The following is an 18,463-nucleotide window of genomic DNA, read 5'->3' as shown; positions in this document are numbered from 1 at the left end:
GATCCTAGGACCCTGGGACCATGGCCTGAGCTGAAGGCAGATGCTTAACGACTGAGCCACCAGGCGCCCAAAAACTTAGTGGTTTAAAACAACCATTTGTTATTTCTGAGAAGCTTATAAATTAGCTAGACCATTCTTCTGATCTGTGACAGGCTTAGCTGATATCTGCAGGGCTTGTGTATGTGTCTACAGTCAGCTCAGGGTTAGCTGGGAGCTGGCTTGTCTAAGACGGCCACATTTGGGATGATTTGACTTGGTGCTATGTTCCAGGAGGTTAGCCTGAGCTTGTTCTTATGGTGGTGGTTGGGGTCCAAAAACAGAAAGTAGAAGCACTCAAGCACTCTTTAAAACTTCTATTTAAACTTTTCTTGGAGGCCAAACTCAGAGTCATTGTGGGAAGGCACTGCCAAAGGGCAAGGATATAGTGAGGCGTGAAAAATTGGGGTCATTAATGCAGTCAATCTGCCACACTTAACAAGTGGGAAAGGAGATTCTACACAAGGGAGTTAAGAGCAGCTATTGGGGGAAAAATTTCATATTTGTACTCTGAGGAGTAGAGACCCTTTAATCACAGGTTACAATTGATTTGGACTACTCTCCTAAGATAAAGTATGTTTCTTCTCTATGTTCTTTCTGATGTATAAGTTTAACAGAAATCATTTTTTAATGATTGTGGTTTTTTAGTTTGAGGGTCACCCTGAATTTCATCTATCAGGAGAAAGCTATATACATAAAATAGATGGAATTTGGAGATGAATGCCAGAAGATACAGCAAGGAAAGTTGCAAATGGTTGCCTTTAGGTAGACTGACCAGAATGTGGGGAAGGGTAAGAAAGGGCTGCTGATTTTGTTATATATATATATATATATATATATATATATGCATTTTAGTGCCATTTGACTTTTAAAACTATGTGTTATATTATTTTCATTAAAATGAGTCATAATTTTTTTTAAAAAGGAAAGTCCATTTTCAAACATCATCACTGTGCTATTATTTACATATGCCTAATTTCATTTAATCCTCACAATATCCCTATGAATTAGCTATTATTCTTTCTACTTCAGATGAGATGTGTAGGCTTAGAGAAGTTAAGAGACTTGTCCAGCCAGTGTTACATAGTCTTTATGTAAGAGGCAGGGTCAAGATTGGAACCAAGGTGCGTCTGCTTCCAAAGACTACCATCTTAACCCCTAACCTGTAGTTTAATATGTAATTTACTCACTTAGTTTGAAGCTGAAGTTTATTCTCCTCCATACCAGAGATTCACACTATTATGTAACCCCCACAGTGGAACTAGGATATATGTGTTTTTTTTTCTACTAACAAACTTTAGTTGCTTCTTATCAACATTTAGGCTTGAAATGGAAAAATAGTGATTGAATAAATTATTCCAGGGGAATATGATGAATATCCAGCGTGTTTAAATTTGCTCTGAGGAAAAAAGTATTTACTTTTACTTAACACTTTGATACATTAGATGCTTAGATTCCAGATATTAGATTATAATAGCACATAAATTTAAATGTTTCTTAAAAAGTATGCTTTATAGCATCTTGTCGTATAAGTAAAGTATTTATAATTAGGAGTTTGATTAAGAAGAACTGATCTGCTTTCATGATTTCCAAGTTATCAATATCCAGCTATACTGTCTTACTTGAGGTGTTAAATGTGATACAAACTTCATATACTAATTGCTTTTAACAGCTGCTGTAGATATTTATTGCAAAATGTCATTGAAAAGACAGATTTAATCTATTAGTTTAGTACACATGGTGATTTAAAGATTAGCGTATGTTAAATAAACTGTGTCAGAAATTATAAATAAACTAAAATAAGTAAAATCATCCTAAAATTGCTAGACAAGTCTTCACATTTAATGTTACATTAATGAGTTTTGTACAGAGACTGTTTAGAATAAAATACTTTTTCATCAGATGTTGCACATATGCCTTCACTGTTTGTTTTTCTTCAAAGTAAAACTTAATGAAACAGCTAATAAAACCCAGTTTTACTCGTGATCCTTGAAAGAAACAAGCTCTTGAAGTGCACCCACTGTTTGTTCTTTTGCACTGGTTTTTGCTACTTTTCAGCATGTAAATTTTCCAGTAATGGAAAACAGTCAAAGCCATAAACCTTTTCTTCCAAGTCTTATAAACCCAGTATTTATTTCTTATTTGTAAAGTGATTGCACAATGGAAACACGCTTTGCACACATACGGAGAAGTTTGGTCTCAGATCTTCATGTTCACCTCCTGCTGGCTTCAGGAGGGCGTAGTGCGTGTGCATTTAAATGGATCTTTATTATGTAAATAATGAAGAACCAGCATAGGGTATTTAACTACCCCCCCCTCAAAATGAGAGGTTTCAGAGTGAAAGGCATATATGAGACTCCTATACCCTGTTACTCTCATAAACCCGAAAATGTATTAGATTGGTGAATAGCTTATGAAAAAGGATCAGCTTCCATGAATTAGAAATATATAGATGGCAGATGTGTATGTACCCCAAGTGGTTTTTCACTAACCATAGCATATGCCATTTGTGTCTTCCTGGTTCTTTTATGGAGAGGATTGTTTTTGACTCTGGTGACAGGGTAGAGGTGGATATTTGGGTTGAGATGAAAGGCAGTGTTACTCAGAAATGTGGTCCTGGATTGGTACCAGTGCAAGGAGATAAATGCAGAAATTGAAATGAGTGCTTAGAAACTTGTAAATAATTTGACAGTAATATTATGTCTGTCAAATATAATTTGAAAATCGATACTGATAATGGGGGAGGCCATGCGTATGGGGGAGCAGAGATATATGGGAGGAACTCTGTACCTGTGAACTTAAAACTGCTCTAAAAGAATAACATTCTTCTTCTTTTTCTTCTTCTTCCTTTTTTTCCTTAAATTGAGACTTATATTTTGTATGTTTTGAATTTTTTAATTTCATTTTTTTTCCTAGTAATTCATTTTAGTGTTTTTCACAAAAGCATGTCTATGACAGATTGGAAATAAAATTCCTGATCTTTTACCACAGATGGTTTGAAAAGCATTTGGTCTAGGATGAGATTTTCAAATGTTGATTTATGTTCCTTTGCCCCATTACATAACTTTGATATTCAAATTTGAGTAAAAAGAAAAGGCTATCATTTATAATTTCAGGACCCTAACAAAACCACTTGATGACATTGAGTGGTTAATGAGCTAAGGGTTGGATAGTAGAACCGGAAGTGGAGATAGTCTGTGTTTCCCCATTAAGGGCAGGTTCATATGCTCCAGTGACCCTTGGGTGGGAATTGGTGTTGACATTCTTGAAAGAAAATCAGAAAGCCTGACCAGGATTTGTGTCCAAATGGAGGTGGGCTATTGCCAAATGGAAATTTTTAAAAATTAGGGCAGGGTTTTAGGTGGAGGAAAGTGAACAACAGAGAAAGCTGAGCTATGTGCTTTGTAGCACTTTTGAGGGGTTAGGAACTTTGATAATCTGTGGCCTTGACAACAGAGTGGTGGTAGAAATGGGAGTGCATCAGTGGCAAACTTCGTTTACTTTTCAGTTTTACCCAGCATATTTTAATGCTACTGAAAATCATGGTAAGGGATGCTTCTTTGATACGTATGTTATTCATAGCTGATACCTGGACAAACAATCAGAATATAAAGCTGAAATTTATGTGTTATATAACCTTGAGTCATAAAAATGTTCATAAGTCATAGAAATAGAAGTTTAGCTTTAGAAGGTCACATAATTCACCTTGTTCCAGATACTGCTTCTAGTAAGGCAGCTTGTGATGAATTAGCTTTTTTTGTAGCCAATCTAGGTATGAGTTCATGCCAATGGTGCTAGAGGGAAGGTAACCTGGGATAGCATTCAGGAAGTAGGGATCCCAAACCTTGGTTGATCTAAGGATGAGATTTACCCAGAGGATTGTCCAAGAATAAATATGCCAACCTTGGGAGAGAGACAAGAGGCTAATCAGGGAGAAAGCTGGAAGTTGAATACTTGAACAGGCTATAAGTGGGTTCAAGATACTAATGGTCATAATTCATTAACAATGTCTTGTATAACCATTTAGAAATTTATAGTAGTTGAAATGATATTTGAGCACTCTTTAAATGATTCTATATGTAAACTCCCTAAATTCAGCAGTTATTTTGGTGTGGCACCTGTGGCCAGAAAGTTCTCTGTAGTAGCCATATCATATAGCACCTATGCTTGACGCTGGACCTTGAATCATCCCAGTGTGTCAGATTGCATACTTATGATACACTTCGCATCAGTAATATTTTTTTTAATTTTTATATTTGTGGTAAAAAATAGAAATATAACCACTTAAATTAATTTAAAAAATTATGGTAGAAAATGCATGACATAAAATTTACCATCTTAACTCCTTTTTAAGTGGTTCATTTCAGTAGAAGTTTTAGTCGTTAAGTACATTTACATTGTTATATAGCCATCACCACCATCCTTCTCCAGAACTTTTTCATCTTAGTAAGCTGAAACTCTGTATTCATGAAACAACTCCCCATCCCCCCTTCCTCCCAGCTGCAGGCACCCACCATTTTTCTTTGTGTTTCTATGATTTTTGACTTCTCTAGGTACCTTATTTAAGTGGAATCATATAGTATTTGTCTTCTTATAACTGGTTTATTTCACTTAGCATAATGTCTTCAAGATTCATCCACATTTCAGACTTTTTTCCTTTTTAAGGCTGAATAATATTCCTGTGTGTGTGTGTGTGTGTGTGTGTGTGTGTGTGTGTGTGTATGGCGTTTTATTTATCCATTCTTCTGTTGATGGATATTTGGATTGCTTTCATCTTTTAAAATTTTGTCTTTTAATACATGTAGAGTATTTGTATTTTAATTTCAGCTTAGTTTATCATTATCACCATCATCATTTTATAATTTTGTTGACTTAGAATTTATATATGATTATTACTTTTATTGCCATTTTCTGCTACTGAGTATTGTCAAATAAAACATTGATTTTGTTGTTCTTGATTTATTACTTACTTAGTTTTTGCTTTTGGTGGTAACACTTAGCCAAAGTTGTAACTTGAAAGACTTTTGTAACTACTGTTTGTTTTTGGAAATTAAAAAATATTTATTTTAAAAAATCAAGTAATGATTGAATGTAATTTAATTAGGTTTATTCATTAAAAGGCTTTCTAGCCTTAGAAGATACATTTGTGAAAATATTTTTAATCACACATCAGTTGATATGTTATATATTTTGTGACTATGTCAAAGTTTTAGTTTTTGGAATAAACAAATCAATGATGAATTATTTGAACTTTTATGAAATTTGTTTTAAAAACATTTTATTTTTTTAAAGATTTTATTTATTTCACACAGAGAGAGAGAGAGAGCAAGAAGGCAGAGCGGCAGGCAGAGGGAGAGGGAGAAGCAGGCTCCCTGCTGAGCAGGGATCCCGATGTGGGGCTTGATCCCAGGACCCTGGGATCATGACCTGAGCCAAAGGCAGACGCTTAACTGACTGAGCCACCCAGATGCCCCTGTTTTAAAAACATTCTAATGAACACAGAAGATTCCCTATTTCCCTATTCCTGTAAATAGATTTTATGTAGTTGTAAAAGTCTATAAGCCCCATTAGGTCTTTATATTTGAAAAAGATTTAAATTTTACAGGTACTGTACTTTTCAATCTTAATGGATAACTCTTCATTAAAGCTGGAAAGCCATCAAGTCACTAGTTAGGTAATGAAATGAGATTCATCCCAAACTTGAAGTTGTGTGCTCGGTAACTATTTCCCCCTCAGCCTAAATGTGTTACTGTCAGGAAAAATTATTGTGAAGACAAGGTACAAAGCAAACGGTGCTGGCACCTCACTGCAAAAACTCATCCTGTGCGGGAAAAGACTGGAACATTCTTAAGTTTTGTAAAAGCAATACAAAAAAACCAAAACTCTTTTTGAGATTGGTTCCAACAATGAGCTTTTTCTTTTCTTTTTTTTAATTTTATTTTATTATGTTATGTTAGTCACCATACAATACATCATTAGTTTTTGATGTAGTGATCCATGATCCATTGTTTTCGTATAACACCCAGTGCTCCATGCAGTACATGCCCTCCTTAATACCCATCACTGGGCTATCCCATCCCCTCACCCCCCTGCCCTCTAAAGCCCTCAGTTTGTTTCTCAGAGTCCATAATCTCTCATGGTTCACCTCTCACTCCGATTTCCCCCCCTTTGTTTCTCCCTTCCTTCTTCTAATGTCTTCCATGCTATTCCTTATGTTCCACAAATAAGTGAAACCATATGATCATTGACTTTGTCTGCTTGACTTATTTCACTTAGCATAATCTCCTCCAGTCCCATACATGTTGATGTAAAAGTTGGGTATTCATCCTTTCTGATGGCTGAGTGATATTCCATTGTATCTATGAACCACATCTTCTTTATCCATTCATCTGTTGAAGGGCATCTCGGCTCTTTCCACAGTTTGGCTATTGAGGACATTGCTGCTATGAACAATTGGGGTGCATATGGCCCTTCTTTTCACTACATCTGTGTCTTTGAAGTAAATACCCAGTAGTGCAATTGCTGGGTCATAGGGTAGCTCTATTTTTTATTTTCTGAGGCATCTCCACACTGTTTTCCAAAGTGGCTGTACCAACTTGCATTCCCACCAACAGTGTCAGAGGGTTCCTCTTTCTCCACAACCTCTCCAACATTTGTTCTTTCTTGCTTTGTCAATTTTTGCCATTCTAACTGGTATAAGGTGGTATCTCAGTGTGGTTTTGATTTGAATTTCCCTGATGGCTAACGATGATGAACATTTTTTCATGTGTCTGTTAGCCATTTGTTTGTCTTCTTCGGAGAAGTGTCTGTTCATGTCTTCTGCCCATTTTTTGACTTGATTATTTGTTTTTTGGGTGTTGAGTTTGAGAAGTTCTTTATAGATCTTGGATACCAGCCCTTTATCTGTAGTGTCATTTGCAAATATCTTCTCCCATTCTGTGGGTTGCCTCTTTGTTTTGTTGACGGTTTCCTTTGCTGTGCTTACCAACAATGAACTTTTTCAGTTTATTTAGATTAAGCTAAATAAACCAGTTACAAGGTCACACCATTAAAAGCTAAAGCTGAGCTGTGTCACACAAGGATAGAAGCCCTCATTTTACCAGCCAGTCTAGACATTGAGGCCAATAAAGCAAAAGAGATGGAAAAGTGGTACTCTCAAATAATACTTATAAATACATTGATGATATGTCAGATAACATAAAGAAAACACTAATCCAGATTATTATTAAATCAGACACATGTTAGAAACTGCCAAATTCCAGCACAGTTAGAATTCCTAAAGAGAAATGCTGGGAAGAATATCAGTTCTTTGTAAAGCAATACCAAAAGAAATTACTGGGGATGAAATATTGAAGGTGGTGAATTCAGACTTTGAAACAAATAAGGTATTATGGAAACATGCTTGGGTTTGTATACTGCTGGAGTGAGTGCAGAGACAGGAGGATGGAGTCGTGAAAACACAGAGATTCAAATAATATGGTATTTGATTCTCAGAGAAACTCTCTTGTGTAAAAGTTTGCCTGTACATGAATTTCACATAGTCTGATGTATCTAAATGGAGAATATGTATAGCTGAAGCTGCTTTATTCACATCTGTTATTAGCTTCATGTGAAGAAATGGGATTGGAATATAGCTTTCCACTGTTTCATACTGAGGGGCGGTCTATGTCCAAAGAGGAGTTCTGTTAAAGTTGATGAACTAGAAGGAGAATTCAGACTTTTTCTGTAAACAGTTCTTGCTTTGAAGATTTGTTAAAAGGTAGTTACTGCCTTGAAAAAAATACATTCATTAGGTGAGTGAATAAACCTAATAGAAAATTGCCAGGATCTCATGACCGTGTATTTGCGTGTACTGATAACATTTATGGATTCAGTGCAGAAATTTAGCCTTGGAAATGTATGCTTAAAGAAGATTGATTTGTGGCATTTAGTTTGTTGCATGGTTTGAAGAGTAAAGACTGATCATTAGGACAAGTAGAGCGACATCTTATATGCTTAAGGAAGAACTGCATCATAGATTTAGGTGTATGATTTCAGTTGTATTCACTATTTATACTATTGTAAGAAATTTTCACATTACATTTGTTGATGAAAGTAAAGGAAGATCTGTTTGATTTGCTAAGTGATGGCAATTTTGAGTACAATTTAGATTTGAATTATCCAAATTCTGGTTAGTGATGAGAAATAAGTTTCTATCACTTGTCTCTGTAGAGAGAGAAAGTAGAGTAGCTTGGGGTTGGGGGTAGGAATGGGGATCGACTAATAATTTTATAATATAAAGAAAATGTATTTAAGATTTTTTTTCACTGAGTTTCATATAGACACCACCAAATTCCCTCAAGTTTACTCCATTATACTGTTTAAATATGAATTTTCATGTGTGTCATGATGTGAAAAGGTTAGGAAGCACTGGAGTGAATCCTATGACAGTCTGGAAATCCGAGGCAAGAATGTTAACTGTGACAGGTCTCAAATTCAATAAGGGATTTCAGAGAATGGAGTAAAAAGCAAGGACCGGGAGAGGGTAAAATTTCAGGAAATATATTTACCAACTGGGCATGTGTGATGGAGCAGAGCCTGCACTATCTTATGTCTTACTGAGGTGGGGGATATGGGCCAGCAGTAGTGGGATGGGTAGGTAGCAAGAGGATGATGAACCAGACTCAGCTGGACTAAGCCAAAAAGCTGTTCAGATGGCCTCTTAATCATGTAGAAGAATAAAGGCCTGGGAAGAGAAATAGGTTATCCTAGCCTTCTATAACTCACTCATGGGGATTGATCAAAATAAATTAACTTTTGAAGGAGAAACCTACTTTTTGGGAAAAAAATACTCACTAGTAATTACTTTGTGTCAGGCTCTATTTTTAGTGTTTTGTATGTATTAGTTCAGTTTAATTTTACACTGGTTGGTAATAGTACTCATTATTATTCCCATTTTATAGGTGAGGAAACTGAGGTCACTCTTATTGATGGTAGAGCTGGTATATGAATTCAGGCAGTCTGGCTGTTGAGTCTATGTACTTGACTCTATGCTATAAAGGTTCTCAGATCTATAGTAATCCTAACTACTCATTTCCTTCTAAACTCCCACCCCTGATCTCAGTGCAGACTGTTTTCACAGCCTGGACCTTCTCCTGTGAAGGATGTGGTCTGCAGTGGGTGCTGTACTAGGGCCTCCTCCTAGGTTATGACTCAGATTTTTTTTTTAAAGATTTTATTTATTTGACAGAGACAGAGACTGCGAGAGAGGGAACACAAGCAGCGGGAGTGGGAGAGGGAGAAGCAGGCTTCCCCCCGAGCAGGGAGCCCGATGTGGGACTCGATCCCAGGACCCTGGGATCATGACCTGAGCTGAAGGCAGGTGTTTAACAACTGAGCCACCCAGGTGCCCTATGACTCAGATTTGATAGGCCTCACTTCAGTTCCTTGTTTGGGAGAAAGTTGATGAATATAGCTGATCTTAAGATGTCATCAGAACGTTTACTTTGCAGCACCTCATCATTTATGTAGCTGTGCTTTAGCATATGGTGGCCACTAGCTACATGTGGTAATTCAAATTGAAATTTAAATTAAGTAAAATCAAATTTGATAAAAAAAACTTGGTTCTCTGATTACAGTAGCCACACTTCAAGTGGCTACTGGCTACCATTCTGGACAGCACAAGAAAGTTTTCTGTCATCACAGCTGGTTTTATTGGACAGTAGCTTTGTTGCTGGTTCTCTTTAGGTCTGCTTCATCAGAAGTGAGACCTTGTTTCCTATTGGCTCCTAACTCCTCAGGTTGCCTTACTTCAGTGGTTGGCTCTACTGATTCTGTCTTTCCTCATGTTGTAAAAGACAGCAATACCAGAAAATAATAGATGTTTGTGGCCATTAGCTGCTGGTTCATACAAGATTTGCTTTCTTAAAACAGTTCTACAGTACTGTTGACCTTGCTCTCCTTACCTTATTCTGCAAGTATTACAATTACAAACTGAGTTCTAAGAAATCCGCATATGACAGCCTGTCACACTTTGGCTCCTATTGAACTTGAAGGCATCTGTAGCTCTTGTGGCTTAAAAGTGGGCATTTCTGTTCAGCAAGAGCTCCTATGGGTGTGTAGTTGGATTTTTGCACCTAAATTTAGGATATTTTTATTCATCCTGAGTGTCATCTCATTTTTCCCTGTTGTGACTGAGGTTTTGGTTTGTTTGTTTGTTTTTAAATTAAATGTTGATTTGATCACCTGACAAACCATTATTCTTATTATTATACCCAGCTTTGATAAGCATACTTTTGTAGGTTGGCTAAAAAAAAAATCATGTCAAATTAATCTTTTATTTTCTTTTGAGAAGGTTACTAGATGGGCAGGATGCTATAGAAGTAGTGTTTGATCTTAACGAAATCATTTAGAATGTTTTCAGGGGCTGCCAGTTAGGTGAGTGAGGACTGCAGAAATCATATCAAATTTGAGAACCTGAGAATATTTAATCTGCAGAAAAATAGACTATTTTAGATATTCAGAAGACTGTTGAGTGAGCAGTGTTGATTGGAAGGAGAATTTATTGTTATCAGAGGAAGTTATCAAGGTTACTTATGAGAAATATAAAGTGCTGTTGGTATGTTCGGGGGACACACATAAGTTCCCAAGACCTTGGGGCAGCACTACATAAGCAGGGGTAACTGCAGGATATTTTCATTCTTGTGACCACAAAAGTGAAGTGAGCCAAAAAACACAGTGGGAATTAAACGAAGTAGGGTTAAGTTTTCATTAAAGGCTGTGCGGTGCATTCACCACTCCTGGTTGCCCTGGCAACCAGGCTCCCTTGCATGCTAATGACATTATAATGAGAAAAAAAAACACATGCAAATGCAGTAAATAGTAATTAAGAGGCAGAGCCATACATGGAGTGGTGAGCTCCACCTTGGGAAGGTCTGGGGAAGAGCTGCTGAAGGGTTTGTACTGAAGACAAAGAAAGAGGTAATGAAAGAAAGACTTGGAGTTACATATGAAAGGGTTGAGTCCGCATAGAGCACACTTTAGCATTTGCCTCCTGCAAATACCTGTTGTTTCTCCAAGCAGAATTTAGTCGAAGTCCGAAGTCGTGCAGTTGTACATCCACATTGTCATAACTGTTCAACCTGTTGGCATCACGGAGAGAAAAGAATCTTAGCTGTAATTTGCCTTGGGTGTGGAGCAACTGTAGCAGCCTGCTGTTTGGAATGACCTTTCTGCTCACATTGGACAGGGCTGGGCCCATCCAGACAAGGTAGTGGGGCCAAAATATGTAGTCAGAAGTCATTCTTGGTGAAGAGAGAGTAGAGTATTCTATGTTACTTCAGATGAGACAAGTAGGTCCAATGAGGGACTACATTTGGTTAATATAAGATGTAACAGATTAAGAATACATGCTGTCTACATCACTAGAAGTGTGTCAGAGATGCTGGGTGACTGCCTCTCTCAAATGTGATAGATAGTGTTTTTGATTTGCCCAAATGGTTAGATTCAGAGTCTATGAATCAGTGTTCAATTTCGTTCTCTTCCCTTTACTTCATTTTATTCAGGCTCTTCTTTTCTGTCTTTTCTATTTTTATTGCCACTTGTCTGTCTAGGTATCTTTCTTGGAAATGACTAGAAAATGTTGTATCGCCTGCTTCTCATTATCCTAATTCTTTGATTTATCTTTTCAGTGTCAGCTGAACCATAGATTATAGAGTGAAAAATCACCAAAAATAGCCATGAAGATTCATAAATTTTTACTATTCTTTTTCCTCTTTAAATTAAAAAAAGTTTAAAAATTTCACAAGTGCACATCTACTTTTGTAAAAATTTGCATTAGTATATTATTAACAATTCAAGTAATTTGGACATATATATGGTAAAGTGTTTAAGTCCCTGCCAGCCACCTCTCACCTCCTCTGCCAACTCCCAGTCCCAAACTTCAGAGAAAGCAAGTGTTAACAGTTTGGAGAGTAAACTTCAAAATCTCTTTCTATGAATTTATATGTGTGGTTATTATTTATTATATACATTATTATGATATTATTAATTTCTAACACTTATTGAGTGATTGCTATGTATCAGACACTGATCCTTTTTGTATATTAATTCATTTAATCCTCAGATAACCTCCCTTTGAGGGATTTTATAGAGGGAGGAAGGAAGGCCAAGAAAAGTTAAGCAACTTGCCTAAGGTAACAAGCCAAATTTATATCCCAGGAAGTCTGTTTTGGAGCTCATGTGTTCTCTCATCACACTATCCTGCCTATTCTGCAGGTAACATACACATATATGTTTTCTTTTTCCATGTGTCTGGAATCAGTCATTCCATGTGATTATTCTTCAAGTAGTTTTTTTAACTTAATATTCAGAGATCATTCCATCTCAGTAACTTACCTCTCCCATTTATTTTTAATTATTCCATTTTATTCTCTTTTTCACATGTACCATAATTTAAGCAGTCCCCTATTGATGAGCATTTAATTTGCTCTAACAAATGATAATTTAAAAATATCCACGCAGAGAGCAGTTTTCATGTGTGCTTATATATTTCTGTAGAATAAACAGTTCAAAATGGAATTGCTGAATGAGAGACTATTCTCACTTTGCATTTTGACAGATACTACAAAATTAGCACAGTTATCACTCCCTTCTTGAAAATACTCTTTGCTTAGCATCTGGGACACTGACTTATCAGTGTCCTTCTCCCTTGAGACTGCTTCTTTTTAGCTTCCTCTGTTGGTTCCTCCTCATCTCCCAACTGAACACTGGAGTGCCCCAGGGCTCAATCTTTGGATTTCTTTTCTTCTCTAGTTAGACTCGCTCTCTAGGATATCTTGTATAGCTCCTTGGCTGTAAATACTATGTATTCACTGATGACTCTTAATATTGTATTTTTGGTGCCTATCATGTCCCTGAACTTCCCAGTTTTTATATCCAGCAACCTAACTGACATTCCATTTGTATACATGGCATTGTACATTTAACTCATTTTTACTTAACCTTTTCCCTCTCTACCCCAACCTGCTTCTTCTACAAACTTCCCTATCTCAAGAAATATTAGCTTCCAATTGCTCAGGACAAGAACCTGAGGTTCTTTTTGACTCCTCTCTTTCTCGTGCATCCATGTTTAATCCATTAGTAAGTCCTACTAACTGAATCTGCAAAATACATCCATAATCAACCACTTCTCACCACCTGGACTGCGCCACTTTAGCCCAGGCTGTGTCATTTCTCGCCTGGCTTATTGCAATAGCTTCCTAATTAATGCCTATTTAGAATCTGGTCTTTAAACAGCAGCTAGAGTGATCTTTTAAGAATGTGAGTCCCGTCGTAGAACTCCGTGGCTCAGAGCCCTCCAGTGACTTCCAGTTTAAGGAATAAAATCCAAAGCTTTGTTCATGACTTCCAAGGCCTAACTGGTCCCTATACCCTTTCTGTCATTCCCTAGTCTTACATTCTACCATTCTCTTATTCTGTCCTTCTGCTCCAGCCATACTAAGATGCCTGCTGTTTATACCATGGGGCCTTGGCACTTCCCATTCCTACTGTCTAGTGTGTTCTTCCCCTAGATAGATTTATGACTTATTCCCTTACTTTTGTTAGATCATTGCTTACCTTACCAGTGAGGACCTGCTACCTACCTACCTTATGTAAAATAACATCTAACTCCCGGATAATTGTCAATCCCCCTTACCCTAATTTATTTTTATTGCACTTAAAACCACCTACTTTATGTATTTAGTTCTTTGTTATCCCCTCCACCCTGTACTCTGTCCTCCAGAATGCAAGCTCCATGAGGAGAGGAACCTTTGACTGTGTTGTTCACTGCTGTATCTCTGGGGCATAGTAGAATACATGTATGAAGTAGGTGCTAATAGTATTTGATGAATGAACAAGAATGTGGACAAAATTTCTCTCCAAACATACTGTAGCAATTAATTTTCTCATCAAAAAGTATATGAGTATGCCCATTTTCTCATACTGTAAGAAATTAGATATTGCTGATCTTTAATTTTTTCATTCTCAAAGGTAGAAAATGATATATTGTTTTGATTTGCATTTTCCTCATTACACTGATGTTGAGCATATTTTCATATGCTTATTGGTCACTGGTATTTCTTCTAGGAATTTTTTGTTTATGTCCTGTGTCTCTTTTACTGTAGGGTTGTTTATCTCTGTAATATTGATTCATAGGAATAACTTATATATTATGACTATCAATCCTTCATTTCCCATATGTATTGCAAATATTTTTTCCTAGACTGTCACTTCTCTTTTAACTTTGTTAATAGTATCATTTGTCATATAGGAGTTTTAAATTTTTAATAAGTCTGCCACTATTTTGCTTTATGGCTTCTGGGTTGGTGTTTTGCTCAGGAAATCCTCCCTAACTTCCAATTCTGAAAATACTCTTTTATTTTCCTCTAGACCTTTATTATTTTATTTTTTTATATTTAGGACTTTAATCCATCTGGAATTTATTTTGGAGATTTTGTGGGATAGTAATATAGTTTATTTATTTTATTTAATGGTGAACCAGTTGACTTCATGTTTATTATTGACTCGTCCATTCTTCCATCTATGATCCAATTTTTTTATTATATATTAAATTCTAACATGAGTCTACTTCTAGACTCCATGGTCTAATCCTTGATCTATTTTTCTTCTCTGTCACAAAAACATAGATTTTAATTATTGCTAGTGCTCTTTAGTTAATTTTGATATCTGATAATTATACCATATAATTGCTCTTTTTTAAAAAAATTGACTACTCCTGTAGATTTTTTTTTTAACATAAATTTTAGAATCATTTTACAAATTTCATAAAAAAACTTGTTGGGATTTTTTTCACGGTCTACAGTAAATTTGTAGTGTTTTCCTGACATGGTAGGTATATTCCTTGAATATTTGACATTTTTTGTTCATGTTTTTGTTCATGGAATGGTGCATTTTATCTTTATGATTTTAATTGATTATTGCTACATTTGTAAAATTATTGATTTTTATATGTTGATCGTTTTCCTGGCCACTCTCTGAAAGTCTCTTATTAATTTTGATTACTTTTTCTGTTGATTCTCTTAGGTTATTTAGGCAAACTATGGAACCATCTGCCATTTTGTATTTTCTTTAACAAGAACTTTCTCCAGCCACTGAGCTGAGACACTTGTAGAGCTCACCGTGTTTATTTCCCATCTCTTAGAGATCACTGTCCTGCACTGCCTGTGTCTCATATCTAAAAATTCTGATTTCACGTTTTTTGTTTGGTTTTCTAGTTGTTTAAGATAGGAGGGTAAGTCTAGTCTCCATTATTCTATAGAAGACTCAAGAAACACTTAAAAGAATGCAAAACTTCTTGAAGGATACTAGTGTGTATTGCCATTATATGAAATGTAAATTTGAGAAATACAGATTTTAAGCTATTAGTAGGTATCTGATGATCAGTTCAACTGGTCTGTTTCCAAACCTAAGATTGGGAATACAGCAGTGGGAGAACATGATTAACTCTTGGAAAGGAAGAAGAGGTATTAAATGATGTCTCCCTAAGATTTGTAACGTAAGTGTGAGGCAAGAGGGTGTGCTTCTGTTCTTTCTGCTATTGCATTGTATCAGCCCAGCTTTCTCATAGCTCCTGCCTTGATGCAGAGGCAACAGACCTCCTTCTTCTTTGAGACTTGCTCATATCAAGCTATAGGAAGCAGGAGTTCTGATAAAAGATACAGAAGGAGAGGACATTCAGTAGCAGAGCTTAAACATGCACAGGCTTGCAATGGAAATGACTATAAGGACACAGATTGTGACTCATTCTGGGAAATATGTCTGGAAACTTTTGTTACATTAATAAAAAAGTCTGAGTGGATAACATCTTCCTTCTCTTTTTCCACCTCTTCCCTCTTCTCTGTCGACAGTGTGAGTTTGTCGTGTACTTGGTATTGATCCACATAGTGGATATTGAATGCTTTTTGGCAAGTAGAATGATTTTAGTAAAGTCTTCAATCTCATATTATCCAGGCCCCATGGACAAAAAAGCAGTAATTGTACTACAACTGTGCAGCCTTCTCTAAAGGCTGTCAGTATCTTCTTCCCTGTGATTGGTCAAAACCCTTTTGGTTTCCAGCAGGAGCCATGAAAATCTGGCCTCGTGTGCTCAGGCTGCAATAGCTTCTGAAGTATTGGCCATTGACTCTGTCCTACCTTGGCTTTTCTTCTGGGCAAGCTGCCTCTGTGTTAGGTGCAGGAGCTGTGTGACTACTTTTCTCTCACCTCCTTCTGCTTTGCCATCTGTACTGAGTTGAATAGTGCCCACCCCACCCCCGCAGATTCATGTCCATCCAGAACCTGTACCTGTGACTTTATTTGAAAATAGGGTCTTTGCAGATGTAATCAAGTTAAGATGAGGCTATACTGGATTAGATTGTTTCCTAAGTACAATATAACTGGTGTCCTTGTAAGAACAGGGAGATTTGGACACAGAGGTATAGACACACAAGGGAGAAGGCCACATGAAGACAGAAGCAGAGATTGGGGTGATGCATCTACAGGTTGGCAACAACCAGAGCCTAGGAAAAGGCACGGGAGAATTCTCCCCTAGAGTCTAAAGAGAGAACATAGCCCTGCCAGCAACTTGATTTTGGACATCTATCCTCCAGATTCAGAATGGTAAGAGAATAATATATCTCTGTAGTTTTAAGCCACCCATGTTATGGTACTTGGTATGGCAACCATGCCAGGAGGGCCTTACTCACTCCCTCTTTGCCTTTTCCCACCCTCCTAGCACGAGCCTTCTCGGAGTAAAACTGCTTAAACTCAGGTACCCTGTATTTCTTGAAAAACTAGGTAAGTTAAATTATTTGTACCACTTTTCAAGAATAGTGCTTTGAAATCAAAGTGACAACTTGCTACCCTGATAATTTTCTTCTGTCAGACTATCAAATTTCTTTCAATTTACTTTAAGTATAAAATTACTTCAGTACTCTTAATTCCCTTGAATGATTTGCTTAGAAGAGATAATGTTATAAAAAAGGAATTACTTATGAAAGGAATAAGATTTGGAGTAACTTTAAATCTAGAAATCAAGACAGGGAAGTTCAGAATGTGGGTCATTTATATGTTTGTTTTTTAAGCTATGATATTAGAAAAGCAATGATAAACCTTTGAGAACATTTTAACAAAGCAAACAAAATATGGTAAATCTCTATAAAGTTAAATTGGAAGTAGAAACAGGGAAAAATTATTTTTCTGCACCAGGTTTTCCACATGCCCTCTAATCAGTTACAGTAGCTGTTGGCCATTCCTCAGGCACAAATAAGCAAGAATGCTCTAGGACGCAAAACCAAATTGTTTAATATAAAAAAAAGTATGAGGGCACAGATGGAGGTCCCACATCTATGAACTGAAAATTGAAAACTCAAAATGGGCAAGTTGGAAAACCTGAAAACATTATTAAAAAACAAAAGAGGAAAAGGAGAATGAAATCCCACAAAATGCTTAATAGTGAAATTTAATACTGTAGAGATATCGGTTGAAAGTGTTAATAAGGAAAATGGAACCAATGTGATTTAAAGTTACTTTTGATGCTTTGGCTCCAAGAAAGGGAAGGGATTTAGCATCATTTAAATTGTAATCATTCTTTAAAATCCTGTTTAAAATAAACAGGCTGTGTAGGTACGTGTAAACAAATAAATGCATGCTCTCCTCAGATGAGGTCACCAAATTGGCTCAGTAACCTTTTCTGATTTGATAACTGGCTAATTTTCTTCTGCTCTTTTTTCCTTAGGGCCACTGTGCTTTGCTGTGCTTTGACCTCCATTTGGGGAAGGGGAGAGTAGTGAGTGTACTGCTCATCTCCAAAGTCAGGAAGGGGCTGGAGGTGAAAAGAAGGGGGACATGGGAGGCCTGAGAGTCTTACCAGGGAAAGGGAGCCAGGACTATTGTAAAAAAACAAACAAACAGGTTTTTAGACAAATGAGCACAGTGCCGGGCTTCTCCGTATGTTTTTATTGAATGAAATAGAAAATTGAAAGCCTTTAAAATTGAAATTTTAAGTGGCCAAAAGAATGCCCACTTGAAAAACAAAGTGAAGATATGCTGTAATTCTAGGGAAGAAGTATCTATCACCCTTCTTTTGGTTTAGCAACTAGAGGGTTAATTTAAAAAGGAGAGAAAGTAAAAACAAAAATTAATATTGTATACAAGAACATTTTATGGTTCTTAGAATAATTTTGATTTCAGAGTAGAAGGAAAGTTTTAATGAACTTTCCTAATTCAGTCTTCCTAGCACAGTGTTACTTTTTATTTCATGGGTTGGGTCTTTATTTTATTTGTTTTATTTAATTTTTACAAGGAAAAACAGTATATGGCCATTGTAAAGCTCTGATAATACATAAATATATAAAATATAGATGAAAATATTTTCTTCCCTCTCTTCTGACTCAGTTCTATAGTTTGT

At 36.4% G+C, this 18,463-nt stretch overlaps 1 protein-coding gene across 13 annotated transcripts in view; it reads left to right on the top strand.

Annotated features, from left to right (window-relative positions):
- Nucleotides 1-18,463, top strand: part of ATG10 (autophagy related 10) — a 225,923-nt gene that overhangs the window by 25,360 nt on the left and 182,100 nt on the right. Inside the window, exons 1-2 of one of the 13 annotated variants that reach the window (XM_081826653.1) lie at nucleotides 15,701-16,674; nucleotides 16,790-16,851. The exons of 11 other annotated variants lie outside the window; for them this stretch is intronic. The gene's annotated coding sequence lies outside the window, so the exon portion shown is untranslated. Of the gene's footprint in view, nucleotides 1-15,700; nucleotides 16,675-16,789; nucleotides 16,852-18,463 lie in introns of those variants that run through there. One more of the 13 variants, XM_081826652.1, reaches the window with a different exon arrangement.

The sequence above is a fragment of the Leptonychotes weddellii genome, chromosome 7 (genome assembly GCF_054177405.1).
Source record: "Leptonychotes weddellii isolate Sample4059 chromosome 7, ASM5417740v2, whole genome shotgun sequence".
In the NCBI taxonomy this organism is placed as follows: domain Eukaryota; kingdom Metazoa; phylum Chordata; class Mammalia; order Carnivora; family Phocidae; genus Leptonychotes; species Leptonychotes weddellii.
The sequence above is the reverse complement of the archived record's forward strand: the minus strand, read 5'-3'. Positions and strand labels throughout refer to the sequence as shown.